The following is an 18,391-nucleotide window of genomic DNA, read 5'->3' on the forward strand; positions in this document are numbered from 1 at the left end:
ACAACGTTTAACATGAATTACCTACCGAGGTTAACGTTAGACTTAAAATTAAAAGATTAATATTTTTTTAAATAGTTAAAATTTATAAAATAAACAAGAACTAAAAATAAAATTAAACACTACCGAAGTCGTATAAATCAACAAGATTTACAAATTAGGGCTCGAAATACAATCTTGAATGATAACAACCCGAAATAGCACCCATAAATTGAACTTTCGCATTTCGCAAATAGAACAAACACCTCTACCCTGTCAGGCACGCATACTTAATAATGTTAATATCATGTAAGCGTTAATTAATTTCAATATATAAGTCATAAATTAACAATCTGAGCCCGGAATTACGGCGAGTTTGATACACACTTAGAAAATATATTAGAAACCTTTTATAAAACGTATACCCACCTACGCGTTTTCTACGAATATTTTCACGAAAACCTTTTGTGTAGAACTCTATTACGTAATTTATTAACATTACTTTAAAATGTAATTTCATTAGCAAGTCATGGATTTTTTAATTAATAAGTGTTAATTCTGTGGAAAAATGCGAAATAAAATTGAAAATTAGACGCCCAGCTCATGTTAATTTTTGCTATCAGTTTAATTGGCAAGCTCTTCACATCAACGTGGTAAAAATACATTATTAAGGAAAATTTACAGATAGTATAAATAATAAGTAATAAAATTATTATTTATAAAAAATAGTCAAAATGTAATATTCGATTAAATTATTTTAAATCTTTTCCCCGGTGAGTACAATGGGGCTTCAACAAAAGTGTAACAGGTACCATAGAGAAGTGCGCTTCATCTTGACCACAACTTCGCATCGCGATCGTGGCGCAGGCGTGGAAAGCGCTTCCCTAATGTTCGTAAAGAGAAATCCAGTGTTATTGGAACAGAATGAGAAGAATTTACAATAAAGAAAATATATATTATAGTTGCTTCGTTGTAAAACAATTTAGGGTTTGAAATAGGAAAAGATAATCAGTTTACTAAGCTGTTTTAAGCTCTGAATACTATGTAATAACCAAATTTTTTTTTTAAATAAATACATTTAAAATTAATTTAAAAATATGACTTCATAAAAGGTACAAATACAATTCACCATCGCATCTTAAAAATACATTCGAGAAAGTAAAAATAATTGCAAGCACTGCAATTGCAAATATTTCACAAGATTGTGCGTAGAACCTTGACCAAAACGTATTAGCTAGCCAAACCGGCGGAGTTGGAGCCAACATTTTTGGTTTACCCGTCTGAAATTTACACTGGCCTTAGGTCAATTTAGTAGCATTGTCAAGGTCAATGGTGTAAGTATTTTATGTGCTGGTAAAAAGTGCGCTGTTCAAAGATATTGTCATAAAACCTCAAAAGGTGAGTACAATTTTGAAGGCTTATCTCTTTGAGGTCATTTATAATCATTATATATACTTATCCGTATGGCGTTGGTAGAAAATATGTATGTCTTTTCAACACTACCGCCACTACCACCGTCAAGCTGATCGTAACGAAGCGTGATCGTAACGTAGTGAGGTGTGATGGATGAATGGATATTTATTACTCTTTCACGTAAAAACTACTGAATGAATTTTTATGAAACTAGGATAATGTAGCTTATATATTAGAATAAAATATGAGCTATACCTTATAAATACTATGAGATAGACCTTTAATGAGGAAGGTAGAAAGGAGGCTGAATAACATTACGACCAATACGAGCAGAGCATCATTGAAAAATGAAAAAAAAAAATAATTCTTTTTAATATTTTAAATCCAATTTTTATGGTTATTCGTACATGAGTAATAAAAAACCTTAATAAATAAGATATATATTTTTATCCTTTCCAATGCTAAACCGAGAAAATTGTATGAATTGAAATATGAACAAGTTGAATTGAGCTTAATCCGTAAAACCGTGGCGCATTACAGAGTGGTTAAATTTAACGAGTCTTTTGTGAAACCATAGCAATACTCAAACATAAAATCGAAAGTTTAAACATTAACTTTTACAAGTGTTTATCAATAGCCATTTTTTAAACTACCACAATGCAGATAGACCAAAAATCTAAATTGCTTTCATACTTTTGTAAGCTTAGTATCAATGCAAATAGGATTGAGTTGATCTGATGATGGATTCAGAAGGTGGATAGCGGAAATCTTCAAATATAAGCAGCAAAGCAAAGAAATTTGATAAATTAATTTATCCATATAGTCTGTTAAACTCAAAATATGGCTTATGCAAGCAGGGTAGACTCACCGGTAAATAGAACAGAATTGATTTTTTATGCACGTATTTCACTTAATTAAATTTGGCAGGCACCGACTTTTACCATATGAACGCTAATAATAATTAATCAATGTTAAATGACATATAATAAACATTTCTAATATACATTGCTGACTGTACTCCTATTATGAGAAAACGTCACAATATATTTATTATACCTTGTCGAATAATTCTACGAAAGCAAGTGTCAATCTATTGTTGGAAAATGTGACTAACATTCATTTAGCACTCATAGGGCCTTCGTTATACGAAGACTCATAAAAAGGTGCGAAGTAGAAAAATTACATAGTGTGATTCAGTGGAAATGAGAAATGAAAACAAGAAACCTCCTTTATTCTATAATAAATAATACTTCTCTCTCGGTTCCATATAACTAATTCAAATATCCACGAAGGACTTCTATATACAATGCAATCTGCTCCATTCAATCTATACCTAGAAATAGTCTCTCCTTACATCTAACATAAATAATAAATTTTATCTATAAACTTTTGATTGCTAATTCGAATAAATGTTATAGTTGTATTGCTTTTTCTAAACTAAGGAGAACAAATCACATATTACTTTTAAAGTTAAATAAATTTCTTATATCATAAACACGGCACAAGAGATGGATAAAAGTCTAGCATATCCCTTAGGGTAAACAGAGTAATTCCTTCTTTATACATTATCTCAATTGCAAATGAATAAAAAATATAATGTAAGTGTATTCGGTGAAATAGACGTAGATATCCATCACAATGTAGGTATGTCTCGTATTCGTCACTGTTTCACTGTTTAGTTTTTATAGCGGCAAATGAATTACATGTTATGTTGTAATAACGTAACAAAATTTTATCTATGGGCATAATTAAGAGTTCAAAAGGCGTTATGAATAGGATTTTTCCGAATATTTAAAGAGTTTTGGTAATTCACTGATACTCGTAACTTATCTGTACGGTTGCCAGATCTAATACTCGGTCTACTAAGAAGCGTTGGCATTTCACATTCGAGCGAGGTCACGGTTCATTCAAGGAATCTCGAACGGAGATGAAATTACTACTGTCGTTTAAAATGTAAAAAGTCATACGTGGAATGATCCAGAAAATAGCTCTGTTAACGGTAAAATGATATCTTTGTTTCAGTTTAATCAAGTTATGAACTAGAAACGAAAAGATCTAAAGAATGAGTATTCTACCTTGAGAATAAGAGTGTCCTTTGTATATTTTGTTGTTTACTTCTATAAAATATCTACCTATACTGTTTGTATTATTTATACAAAAAAAAATCGTTAATAAAACTTATTTCTTACACTTACATGTCACATGCTTCACAGGAAATTTCTCGGCAAAAAGCTGCGAGCGTTTGTAAACTGGCGAGGCCGTTTGTAAAAATCATATATAAGCCAAATAATACAATATTGTACAAAACGAAGTCTTCAGTTCAAACCAACCTTTTTACTATTAAGTTATCAACGCAAAAAAGCTATCAAAGCATTACTCGATAGAAAGATTTTTCTTTCTCACATTGTGGATTCGTTCCCACCCACATAATATATTATCAAGTATTTCATTGGAATTGAGTCTTAGTAACGTCCTTATTAGCTTGTTCTGTATTCAACACAAAGATAGAACAGTGAGGTTGGCGAAAAATACAGGTACCAACGATATAATGGATAATGAAACAGCGAAATTTATTTTCTAATCATTGTGTTTGGTGCATATCAGTGGTATTTGAAAGGATTCGTTCATTTATTACGTATTTTGTGATATATATTGTGTTAAATAATGGTCTAAGGAATGTCTGTGTTGAGACGAGCTCGCTTATTGACAAAATTAATACTTCCAGCTACTTACTTTCAGTAACGTATACATTATACTATATAAAGAAGACAAAATTTGTTTCGGATAAATAACACGTGTGTACTGTATTTTCTTAATGGTTGAAAAAAAAAATCGAACGAAATTTTGAGTTTCAAAGAACCTCAATAAATAAAAATGATAGGCCTTCAAGGTAAGAATCACCTTTTACTATAATATTTATAAGCAAATATGATTACAAACAAATTGAATATTCGAATTGCAATAACGCGTGAATTTATTCGGCGTGATATTATTTCGTAGTGATTGTGGGGTAAGAGGCATGACGGCAGCCGTGGGCGGTCTGCGCCGTGCGCCGCCGCCTGGGTGAGCCTTCTCAGTATCTGCCCAACCGCCGTGGACAGCGTTCGTACGGACGTCACGCGTAACCTTGCGCCGGAATAACAAAACGCATGCTGTTATAGTGCCTCTCGACACACGAAGCTCGCGTACACAACGTAAGTTTACCTGTGTCGCGTAGCTTTTATCGCAGCTTGAAACATTGCTTTGGTTGCGTTTTATTCGAGTTTTGTGATTGTTTTTAAGTTATGATCGATGGTTTTATAAGTGGCATGAAATTTTTATTTGCTTACTGTTTAATTTAATATTTTGTGCTCCTAGTTGGTTGGTTTATTTGAAAAATTTATGAAAGTCATTATGAAATGTATAATTAGCGTATATTTTTAAAGAATATTGTTATTTTACCATGTAGTCCTGTAATTGTTGTTAAAACTTTTAAGTATTATCATTATTTGTACAAGATATGATAAAATTGTTTTAATCTATACCCTGATATTTTATCGATTTTTTATAAATTAAGTAACGGATTGTGGTCACAAATCAAGTAAGCTTATTTCGCTCCCTCCCTCATTAGCTTTTGGTATTGTTTGCTTTTCTGATTACATTAAATGGGTTTATCTTATTTAATTAAAGGGGCTTTTCTTAAGATACTGACGAGACCATTTCGTGAAATTAACGACTTTGTAGATGTTTTCTTTTAAATAATCTACGAGTAGGTTGAAAAAAGGATGTAGGTAGCGATTAAGATTCCTTCGTCTTATTGCCATGCTTTCAGCTGTCGTGAAGGCCGTATATTATTAATAAAAAAGGGTACATATATGGGAATACACTTATACATAACATATAAATTATTCTGCATATAACATACAAGCAATCTATATTCAGTCATTATTAAGAATCGTGATTGTTTTCTTATGGGCATTGCTGATTCGTATACGAATATGATTGATGCTAAGTAAATATACCATATTTTATCACGAGGCGTGGGACTAGGTAATAAGGCATAATGAAGTAAACGGAAGCAGATGGATTTCAGCGCCTCGGGCGGCCTTATTTACTGAACAAACACACTTGCTCAGAATACTGGAAAAACCAAAGAATAAGTCAATGATATAAAACATTAAAGTACTGAATTTAAACAACTTTTCCTTAAATAAACTGAAATTTAACATCACTTCAGGATTAGAAAGAAAAATTGGAAAGATTTCTCAAGATATATTATTCAAGAAAGGATTTCTTAGTGTTTCTAAATCGAATACAGCTCGCAAATTATATATAACGTTTCTTTGCCAATTATTGTCCCACATAGTCTCATCTTCTTTACTTCTAGCAATTTCTTGAGGAACAATTAAGTACAAATGAAAAATTTATAAATTAGGTAAGCTGATCCAAAGTTTACAAATAACAGCTTATAAACAAAATCGTTTCCCAGACCTTCGTTCCGCTTTTAAGGCATTTTGTGAATAGAATTCTTAAAACACATAATTTTAACTAGAAATAGAGAAGAATAAAATGAAATACAAAATTATCAAAAATGGTAATAATAAGTAATAATGAAAAAAATCATGTGTATATATATGTTATGATTTGAAATATATGTTATGATTTAAAAAATCTGATTAAATATTTACACAAGGTTAAATTTTTTATTCAGCTTTGTAAGTATAGAAGGTACTAAGTTTATAATATGGTTATAAGAAAAAACAGTTTATACAACAAAATTAGTTGGCCCACGAAACTTCTGTTCCATTTCTTTTATATTTTCCTTTTTTGGAACATTTCTATCGGTTCTGTGCTTCTATTGGTCGTAGTGTAATGTATACCATCGGCATATGACATAAACCATTTCAGCTTTAACCAGTTGCTCTCAAGATAAATTCGATAATAAAATAAACTCACGAATAATAATAAAAAAAGCTCTACCATCCTTGATATTTTCATTGAACTTGGCTGAACGGACTTTTTTGACATTCCTTCTATATCTAAGCATATAACTACGAATTTGAAACGAATAAACAGTTATTTTTTATTTAAATAAACACCCTGGTTAATTGTTATATATACCTACTTACTTCAATATAACATTGTTCCTTTCTTCGCGATAAAACAGCGTAAAATTATTTTTTCTTTTATTATTTTAATTGATGGATTGATGGACGCGAAGCCATCATTCAATCTTAGTATTTATTCTGAAAATTAATCATCGTAAAATAAAGATACATTTAATCTTCATGTGAGTTGAGAAAAAGACATAACAAGCGAATAATGCGAAACAATTTCTTCATTTTCTTATAGTTTAGTAATCTTTCTTAATCACTACGTAGTAAAAAAACAAAGTCGCTTCCCACCGTGTATCTGTATATCTGTATGCTTATCTTTAAAATTACACAACGATTTTAAACGGTTTTTTTTTTAAATAAATAGTGATTCAAGAGGAAGGTATTAGTATAGTGCATACGTAATTTCAATTTTGCGAAGACGGACCGGTTCGCTAGTAAATTTAATAAACAAACAACAAAATGATGACAATATAGTGATATGAGAAAGAGTTAAACTGAGTATTTATGTAATATGGATCAATGGCAACACTATGGACGATTGCTATATTTATTTTCCCAGGGTAAAATAGACTCCAGACCGCGCACTGGAGTAATTGAAACTTTGTATTCCGCCTGCCGGGTACCTCAAGGATAGAATTGATCGATACGGCCTTTTTCCTCCTTCCAATTTAATGATTCATTATTATAACTGGCGATTATTTCCAGAAATTCTGCGGTTTATCACAAAATATTTCGAGTCTGGTTATTTCTGGAAAATATTTCGTGAATCATTGGCATACCTTAATCTTAGACTTTTTCAAGTTATTATGGAATTTCTCAGTTTTGTTTTGCGTAATATTATATTTATGATAATTGTATGTTAATTTGCAGTATTTCAATTTATACAGTCTTAGTAATTGATCAATGGATAACCGCTCAACGTGGCTCCGCTCGGGTTGAACCGTGACAAACACAACAAAATATAGTCTATTGTCTCTTAGCGAAGATGCAGCTTTATAAAGGTGAAAGAATTACTGATACCGGTCTTGTAGTTTTGTGTGAACACATTACAAACATACATACAAAAACATAAATGTTTACTCTTTATTTCTAGCTTAGATAATGATATGATAATGAGTACATGATGTTTCTTTTCTCCGATACTATAAGATTAAGAAATTGCTAATAAATATCAGTATATAATATACGGTTATATCAAATATTCGAAGTAAAGTCACAACGACACATAAAATTGATTCTAAAAATAAGTTAAATTAAATACTGGGTCGTCGTGTATGTGGTAGTCGAGCACGCTTCGGCACGAATTGGGCCAGTTCGCACCGGGGAAGTACCACACCCCCACAGAAGACCGGCGTGAAATAGCATTCTGCTGTGTTTCGTTCGGTGAGTGGGGGGGCCGGAGGCCCATATCCTTTTCCTTACCCTTCCCAGTTTTTTTTCCTTTATTCCTATCACCCATCCTTCTAAATCCCTTCCCAAAAAGTCGGCAATCCATTTGTAGAGGCGTAAGGTCTGCAATGGACCTTATGCCTCTACAAATGTTCATGGGCGGTGGTAGCGCTTACCAACAGGCGTCCTACCAGCTCCATTGCCGACTGTACCATAAAAAAAAAAAAAAAAAAAAAAAAAAAATACTGGGTGTTTGTAGGAATGTTGAAGCCACCTTCGTGATGTTAGATAAGTAGCGACCGAGAATTCCCAAAAAATAACAAGCCTGTATTAAATTACAAATATTATTTTCCAGCTCAATGATACCAGAAAGATGAGATGTCAAATATTACGCAATTCGTGTCACTAACTTCCGAAAAATTACTTTTTATATCTTCAAGTAATCTATTTATAACTTGATTATTGTTGTCGTGAAATTAAGTTCCCCGACTTGTATTATGATACCTACTGCTTTCTATTTAATAAATCCAGATCTGGATGTTCTTATGCGAAATTACATTTTACTTTATCTCTTTACTATTTGTCTGTATTCCTTTTTCTATTTATTGTACATAATTTCACTTCTGAAATTGATCAAATTGTGTGTAAAATTTGTGAAATTCAAAAACGACCATTAATTTGCAATTTGTTCATTGTAAGCCTGCGGCCCGTTTCCTTTTCCCTATCTTTTTAAGTCCATTCCTTCCTTCCTGTCATCAATCCTTTCCTTATCCCTTTTCTCTTTAAAGCGGGCAGCCCATTCGCTAAGGCACTATCGCTGCAAATGTTTATAGTCGGTGATAATCGCTTACACATAAAAAAAACTCATGATTACTTTTAATGAATCAAAAGAATATGTAAAGGTATCGTACATATCAGTATGTACAAATTAGTGAAGGTACATAACCGTCAAATAATAAAACTTGTTATTCCACACTAAAAGCTTTATAAAGTTCAAAGATGCCGCGTTTAACGCAACAGCAGTTTGAGTAATTAATGTGTTTTACTTCGCGGAACTAAGTGACGGAAGTACTTCTTAATACCAGTATAACGCTTCCAACTGTTATCTACTTACCACTTGTGGATTGAGTTTATGTTCTGTACATTTAACACGAAATTCAACAAACATCACTCCAATTAGTTGTGATTTTGAATATTTATTGACATCGATCCAGTTTAAAATCAGATGGGAATTTAGAAGATTATTTTTCATTCACCAACTGTGCCAAACTGAAAATTAATACCAGCTTTTCATTATTTGTATTCTTTACTTTCGATTATTACACACAGTCAAACTTATTTCACGATTTCAACTTTCTTAATTGGAGCTTTATCGTAGTACCGATAAAGCCTTAATATATAATAAACTTTAGATAAAAATTATATAACATCCGAATACCCCACAATTCAAACTTGCAGTTTAGTTAATTCTACATCGATTGAGATTGAGTATATTTATATTTGTTGTATTAGCGGACAACTGAGCTAATGGTTCGCCTGATGATAAGCGATCACCACCGCCAATGATATAGGGCAGCTGCAAATGCGTTGCACGCTTTAAAGGTATGAAGGATAAGAAAAGAATTATCGACGGAAATAAAGAAATGAAAAATGAAAGAAAGGGAAAAGGATACGGCCTCCCTCATTTACGGAACGAAACACAGCATGCTGTTATTTCACACCGACCTTCTGTGGGTTACCTTCCCCGGTGCGATCTGATCCAATTCATGCCGAATTGTGCTGGACTCCCACACTCACAATATATTTACACTATCGTCAATGATACATTAGTTACACTATCACCAAACAGAACCTATTAGGGCATATCATGATCGATATAGATACGTTTGAAAAGCAAATTGATTCTATTAGACCCTATAAGAGAAACTTTGATACGAATGTCTAGAGACATTTAAGGGAGGTCTTTGATATGGGTAGGCGGCATGTATGACTATCATTTGTTATCTGTTGTCAATAAAAACAAACTATATATTGATTTTGAAACTCATGTGAATTGATTTAAAATAGTAACCCAGATTTTTCTTTATTTTCCGTATGTCGATATCTCTCTATCTCTATCGTCGATAGTTTTTAATAAGATAATGTATGAAAAATAAAAATAGAGAATTAATCCACAAAACTGGTAGAAAATTTTCACAATGTTATATATGCTATACTTTATTAAGTATTTGGTAGCCTTCATTTAATTTATAACCTTCTAGATGTAGACACAACACGCCATTATACAAAAATAGTTTGGATACTTTGATTTTGTTTTACTAGGACTAAAAGTAACTAAAAATACAATCTTTTATCTTTTTGCTGTATTTGTAAATTTTCAAAATTATAATCATTATTTTTTAATTTTATTTCATATTATTTTTACAAATAGCGAAATACTAGGATTCCTCTCGAATGTCACATAATATTTGATATAAAGTACGTGAGTGTTTACAACTTAGTATAAATTTCATACGATGCGACATGAATTAAAAAGGTTCGTTAGCGTTTCATTCATTCTTCAACAAAATCCGTTTGAAATTTTCTCAAAATAAAATGTATACTTCCTATTATGATTTCTGAGTTTATATTCAAATAAATAGATGTTTTATTCATTCGTTCTGTTTCTCGATAACCGCAGAATCTTTCAGATATATAATTTGACTATATACGACATACTGGATGTGAATTTATTTTATGCATCATAGGGTATATTTAAAATTATATTTAAGTTTTTCCTTGATTAAAGAAAATGTATCGAGGAAAAGCGAGATTATAACTAAAGTTAAAGGCATGGTTTATTAGGTGCCAGTCAAATTAAATGTGTTTAAAATAATAACAGGCAACATGAAAGTTGAACAAAGATTATCTTATCAAAAGCTCATTCATAATGAAATATTAATTATACTATGAGTAATAGTATAAAACTCAAGAGCTTGTTTGTTTGAACGCACTAATCTCATGAGCTACTTTATTCAGGAATTAATTCAGGAAGCCACAACTACTCTTAAAATAAGACATGCCTTTCTCCTTATAAGCTCTCTCAGATACAATCGACAAGCCTATCTTTCGAGTTCCTCTTCTTCGTCTTCTATATGTACTATTATAATGTGAATAATTCGTATGCTCGAATTATACATGCAAAATTAACTAAAGCTGCTAAAAATTATCAATTCAAGTTTGATATATAGATATATGTATCACATATTAAAGTAAGCCGAAGGCAAAGCTTGTATAGCTTGCGGTAGCTAGATGGTACCAGTCAATCTCCAGCTAGTATTCATATGCATATGCGAGGTGCTGCGACTTTTATAGCTTAATAAAATGCAGTGTCTACAATGCAGTTAAAAAATTCTCTATTGCATATACAATGCAAATAGTGGTCGCGCACGTAAACAAAAGGCGAATTCATTAAATCTTCGGCGCGCACAAAACCAATTTACATACAGAAACACGATTGCTCGCTTCCGTAGTTAGTAAATAAATGCCGCCCATATTTATTATATAGTCAATATAGTTTGAAACTTGTTATACTTTCATTTGATTTACGTAAAAATGTACGTGTTTTTTTTATATTCGACATGTATTCATGAAAAAGTAACTGCATTCATGACACTGCGATTCTAGCGTTATTTTTATAAGCTTTTGAACATATTGAATTAAGAGGTGTAGATAAATAATTTTACAAAATCGACAAATTGAACGACACGTGATTGATTTCGGGGCTAAGTTACTGCTACAATATTATACGATATGCTATAATTTAACTTTGTTAAGAATGTAATGTGGCATTTTTATATTATTATTAATATGCTACATGTTTAAGTTATTCATTCACTTATGAAAAGACTAACTGTTGCTTACAGTTCCAGCATGGTCCGAATTTCAGCCCCATCAGCCCAGTAGTTACTACAAACTAGTGGTGTGCGTTAATGAGTCAGATCGTCACATTTATCAGTCGCCATTGCGTTTAATATATTAAGATGAAAGATTAAAGCCCGGTTTCATTCTTCCACGATTGCTTTGATGGGTTAATTTTCAAATAGAGTATGTCATGAGGATCATCAATTGGACGGAATGTGGGAGTAACTGTGCAGCGCTGGTTAAATTCTCCTCTACGGAGTAGAACTAACTTACCTAAGCTTCAAACCAAGAGCCATTCTGTTAGAATAACATCTTAATGTATTTGATTATATCTATTTTATAATTATTAGATAAATGCTATTGTACTTATTTATCGTTATAAATTTACTTTATCAAATTCATAATAATAACTAGGGTTAAACAAAAGCTACACAAATTATTAATATTAATTATTGTGATTGTTTTATTTCCGATGGATATGAATAGCACCTATATTTTAAAATCTTACATAAACTCTTGATAGGACTTCACTTCTTCAAGAACAGTTGTTTATTTTAGGATAGAATTCCAAAGTAAATGCTACACATTCCCTTGAACTACTGTTCTTACTATAGTCTTATGATTCTTTACAAATTAACATAATTTGTTTGTTAATTGTACCACAATATACGTTTCTATTATTGAAATCCAAGAAAATAACCATATCGATTCAAAATATCTCTGTATACAATTTCGTGCGCTTCCAAAGATCAAACTAATTTTAATCGTTACCTTAGAATGGCTCGCAAAATTCCCTTAACTTAGACATCCAAAGATATCATATTCTTAATTTTCTTTTTGCACATTTGCCTCAACCAAATATACACTTATAAGTGGTTTAAAATTCATTACGTCAGAGCGTCCTCGTTCAGCTGAGTGTACAAACGTTATGCAAGTGCAAACAATCCACTAGCTAACAATATTTCCAGTCTAGCAGCTTGTGCAAAGATCCTTATCAATAACCAATTTTATTAAAGTTCGAAGACTTTGAGATTGTGCGAATATTCCTTGCCTATTTCCAGCGAGATAACAGACTTCCTCGTTCTTTATTTCATCCGTTACTGTATGTATGCTAATTGCATCTGAATACCATTATCTATGCCATTCAATTGTAACGTTACAATCTAAATAAAAAGCTCTAATTTTGTAAAAAAATGTGTTTATATTTATGATTAGGCTTGTAAATACTACTACTGAATTTTATTATTTTTATTGAAATACATTCTAGTTTGGTTTTGTGATGCATAAATAATAGACGGGCTTTAGTGAAATGAACTATACAATATATAAAGCTTTTAACGATATCCATTTCGAGCAGATCTCTAATAATATTGAATGAAATTAGATTACAGATTTAAAGATTCAAAGGAAAAGTAAAACTCGAGGATATTAATTAAATTAAATAAAAGACGAAATTTCTGGCAAAACCCCAACATTTTCTCACTATTATTTTCTTCAAAAAAGCTCACCGTCGTCTCTAGAAGAAGAGACCACTCCAAATTCTAAATCAGTTGAAAACCAACAGAGTCATAGAGTAACAAAACCAGAAATAAAACAGTCGAATTAAGAACCTCCGTCGCTCGTTGATTCAGTTACATCTACATTCAGTAAATGTCACAGTTTGCGAAAGCGAAAATGGCTCTACTTAAGAGCAATATTTACAAAGACAAATAGCAGTTACGGTAACGCTATTTCATACGCTTGATTTCGCCGAACGATATTAATGTAATTGAAGGGTATATTAACATAAAACTCGTTATAGTCACGAATGGACACAATTGAATGTTAACTCGCACAACGTTGGTTAATTAAAACGGCAGCAGTAAACTAATTATGCTTTTCTGGAATCCGTAGGAAGAGCGAGCGGAATAAAATCGACTTATCTTAAAATAAGCTCATTTGTTAGTTTGACCTCACTTGTTATGTGCAAGAGCATGATGTCGTTACAACCCACATTTATAACTTTATAGCGTGATATCACATGCAGCAAAGGTTAACGTATTAATTAATTAGAAAGGATTAGTTACCAGGATCTTTCGTATCATGGTTCATCCAAGCCCAAGGATTGACCTAGCCGTTAAATTATCTAATGTTTGCAAGATCGTAACAAACGACTGTAATAACGCCCTGCACCGCCTGTTAAACACGAGTATAATGTTATTACAGCCCACATAATTATAAAGGAAGTATCACACGTGCAGCAAAGGTTAAAACTCTCGATTAACTTTAAAGGTTGAGTTTGACAACGTTTAACGATCTCACTTTTCTTGATTCTTTTATTATATCAGATTATTCTTATGTTAATTATCATTATCCTTTACACATTATTTGCACTAAGAAAGAAATTATTGGATTTATTATTTACGGCAAAACGTATTAATTCCTCAACAATGGTTGAATACAATTTTGTAATATGTAATTTCTAGGAATCATCAAGAATATATTCAACAAAAATATATAAAATTTATTTATTTTCGCGCGCGCCATTAATTCAGGCTTGTTGAGTCGAGCTCATTATAGTAGCCTGAACTGACTTATAGTAAAAGATAACGGTCTTAATTAATTTTAAAGGCTAAGTTTCAACTATGTCTGGCGTACTGCCCATTTTGAGACAAGTGGATGCCTGTTTACAAAATTTCATGGGCTGTTTATCTATAGAATATGGAAGTATCTGCGACGTCATATCGAAAGACTTTCCACCCTTAATGTTTATATTGTAAGTTGTAGGCAAAAGAGCTAAGTCAACGTACTACTTGCAAGAGTATTTATTTCATGTGTGATGCTTTGAATATAAAATGGTATTGTTTTCCTTTACTTCTATTGCTTATTAATGTTCATGTAATGGAAATGTTGGCTCTCAGATTCTGTTACTATTTTTAATATAGAAGGTGAGTGACCACCAGAAACCATGAATAATTGCAGAGAACTTACACACAGAGAACTTACAAAGCACGAACGCGGGCACGACACTGTTTTCTATTGCAAATGGTTCAAACTAAATTTTGAAGCAGGTGTGAATAATGCGGCGAACAGAAATGGCACTGGGAAGAAAAATCCATACAACAATTACACACTGAATCCAGAAAAGAGCCGAACATACATTCTGACTTTATCATGTAGCATGTTGCCCAAAAATAAACTTGCCGAAGTTCAGTTTCAAAACTCAGTGGTAGTTGCCTGAAGACATAAACTAGTAGAAACTTGGTCTTACTAGCTACGGATTTATACAGCAGCGTAGAATAATATTTTTCGAAGCTAGAATTAAATTACAAACATTTATAAACGTATCATTTGAATGTGTAGAAAAGTCGGAAATAATGTTACGATGTCTAAAATAGATATCACAAGTATAGTTATTGTCTAAATATAAACACAAGGTTCTAAACTTCAATGGAATTATAATCACTTGGTTGATGGACATGCGATATGAATAATAGAGCGATTTTCTATGAATTCAATCAATTAGCAGAGGTATGCTGTAGGTAAAGTATGTCCCTACATATCCTAAGGGACTCGTTGCTACATTGGCTGTATATAGAAGTGTAGAGGAAATGTAGCATAGAGTAACAGCGATAAGGAAATCAAGCGTGTCCCAGAGGAATCGTGGAAAGGCGTAATATTTTACGTAAAACCTTCGTTTCTACGCGTACTTCGGTATCGCATCGCACGCCCACCTGTTTTAATTTATTTGGTCCTCTTAGCTACCGAGGGCTGGTGTGTGTACTAAAATTAATGAAATTATTTCATATTTTCTATCACATATATCTATGTCACATAAAAATACTTGACCTGGCGAAGTGGTTATTTCTTTAGCGTTTTACCAACTAAGAAGTTGGATGGACATTGCATTGAACAGTATTCAATTAAGGGGCTGGCCTGCAATGCTTGAAAAAAATCAGAATATGCATAGCGCAGTGTATACAGTAGCGTGTTGGATACATAAGGTTACAAATTTGGAAAAGATTCACAAAAATACCACTAAAAACTTCTTTAAACGGTTAAAAATCACACCCATATGTGGTTAATTGTTTTAATTTATGTCAAATTATTCTGCAAGCAACAAGGTTATTTATCAACGATACATTTTTTAAGACAATCAAAAAATTTTCGGTGTATCGGGTTGTTATTTCTACGCACGTAACGAAAAGTGCGCATGTGTGCGTCAAGCCCTGGGTACCGATAGAGCCGGCCGAAACCGTTGATTCATTGATTGCATAAATGTGTGCGTGCGTTATTTTAACTCTTATGTAACCTACCAATTCAAAATAAGCTATAATAATAAGATATTTCAATGTATCTGTAATTAATTAGGCAAACCGTCCGAACAACCGATTCATACTATCAACTAAAATTCACCTATTTCATCCTAACGGGTTGAAAACTTCTGATTGCTACTAAACAATTCTGAATTAACTTTGCTATTTTATTTTTAGAAGCCCTTGTCTCCCATGTTGTTCTTAAATTGAAAATTATCTGATGTTAAATGATTGGTAAATATTTTATAGAATCCCAAAGGTTCCTATTGTAGTAGTAATACAATATTTAATTATAACAGTGTAAAAAAATTTAAGATGATTAAAATGCCCTGAAAATGCTATAGAAAAGCCCCATAACATTCAGATGGAAACTAACTCAAAAAGTTACACGCTTAACGTGTCAAAGGCACTCACGGAAAGTTAATCCGGGACTAAAACGTTTGATTTGTGGTTTAAAACCAAAGACTAACATACGAGGGAACCGCTGACCATCGATTTTGCATATATTATACTAGTTTTCATTCAATTTTAGGAAGCTCAAATATTATTCTAATGCATGTGGCTAGAGTACATATCGGTTGAATTATTTATTAGCCCGTAGAAATTGTGAACTTTAAAAACACGTTTTCAAAGTATAATCGCACACATTATAATCTTAGGGAACACTATTTCATAGTTACCTTTTCCAAAAACGTTAAAGATAAACAAGTACAACTTATGAATACAAACTTTAGAGGATTGACGAATATTCAAGCCACTTTTAATAATATAAAAGTAGCTTTGTTTCTGACACTTGACTCTTGTGAAAATTTTCTTTAAAGCTTATAAAGTCATAAATGGATTACTAATTCCAAGAACAGTCTTCCCACATCATTTATATTTTTAAAAGACCGATGGTCAATACTATAGGGAAGATAAAAAATAAACTATCATCGCTATTTTACATGTGATTATGGTGCGTCATATCATCATACTAAATACTCATACTAAATTACACTTTTCACAGACAGACAGACGGATATGGCTAACAATAAGCATTCCTTGTCTACGGAACCTTAACAAAAATGGCCAGAATACAAATTCATATTTCATAGTAATTGCCGATAATGTACTAAAATCTTCCTCGAAGCCTGTAAAAGTATCGTTAAGAAGATCCCGATGTGAATTTAGATACTAATTAATTTTTACCGGCTTGTATATCTTACACGTTAACAGTCCTGCCTTATTTATTTTTTATTTTATGGGCCTAATAAAAGTTTAATACCCTACGTGGGAGTGGATAAATTTATTACATAAGAGAAGATAACATTGGCGGGACTAATTAAGAACTCCTTCTATTATTTTTTGTATTTTTATCTCACGCATTATTTAAGAACATTGTTTCATCTGTATGGATATGCCAAATAAAAACTCGATGGCGGATATTAAGAGCACATAAGCATTATATTTAGTATTTGTCGTATTTTGCATTTGCGTGAAGTTATGAAACGCGATAAAATTCTACAAATATTCCACATTTATAACAATTCTCACATTGTGATGCCATAACATAACTACTCAAAGAAATTCACTACGCTCTATATACCTACGCTACTACGTAAAAAAGAACATTATTTATACAACCTATCTTCGCCACAACACGCCGAAATCAATTTCTTACCTAACAATAAATTATATAAATGTGGAGACATCTCGTAAAATTAGCATTATCCGAGGAATTGACGCCAATTAGGTTAACGGCACTGTCACGGCACAGAGTCTGAGCGGTCGAGCCGCCTGGGTGTCTGCTACGGCACTATTTACATATTGAGCACACGTATTCAAGTTTCAATATGCAATATTGATATCGGCCAATTGGATGTGAATGAAAGAGATTACTTTGATAATAAATGCATGAGAAATCTGGCACGACGTAATATGTTTGTTATGCATTGATCAGCTTCAAATGGGAATAGATGAATCGAATATACAGTGAAATGTAATAGGCAAATTGACATGCCTTTTAATAACAAAAGTCGGCTTGATTAAAACTTTCCGTTAGCAAAAACTAATCCATAAAGACCTGAATTTTGTACACTAAAAATTCCATAAATGTTGCTTATACAAAGACTGGTCATGGTAACACATTGAGATGAAATTCAAAATAGTCAACATAATAATGATTTTGCAAGTTAAACGTATGAGTGGAATATAATAACAAAATAAGGAGGTAGCACTTAGAGCTTTCAAATTTTGCATAAGCAAAGCGTGTAGCCAAGTGGGTTAGTCCACAAAAGAGCTGGCATTCTTCGCCACATTTACATTCGCATTGTCGCGACA

The 18,391-nt window shown here is 32.1% G+C and overlaps 1 protein-coding gene across 1 annotated transcript in view; it reads left to right on the forward strand.

Annotated features, from left to right (window-relative positions):
* Nucleotides 1–4,477: 4,477 nt before the first annotated feature.
* The window catches only part of LOC119833906, a 70,051-nt gene continuing 56,137 nt past the window's right edge, over nt 4,478–18,391 (forward strand). The window contains exon 1 of the mRNA XM_038358127.1: nt 4,478–4,583. The gene's annotated coding sequence lies outside the window, so the exon portion shown is untranslated. The remainder of the gene's footprint in view (nt 4,584–18,391) is intronic.

This window comes from Zerene cesonia, chromosome 18, assembly GCF_012273895.1.
Source record: "Zerene cesonia ecotype Mississippi chromosome 18, Zerene_cesonia_1.1, whole genome shotgun sequence".
NCBI classification, from domain to species: Eukaryota; Metazoa; Arthropoda; class Insecta; order Lepidoptera; family Pieridae; genus Zerene; species Zerene cesonia.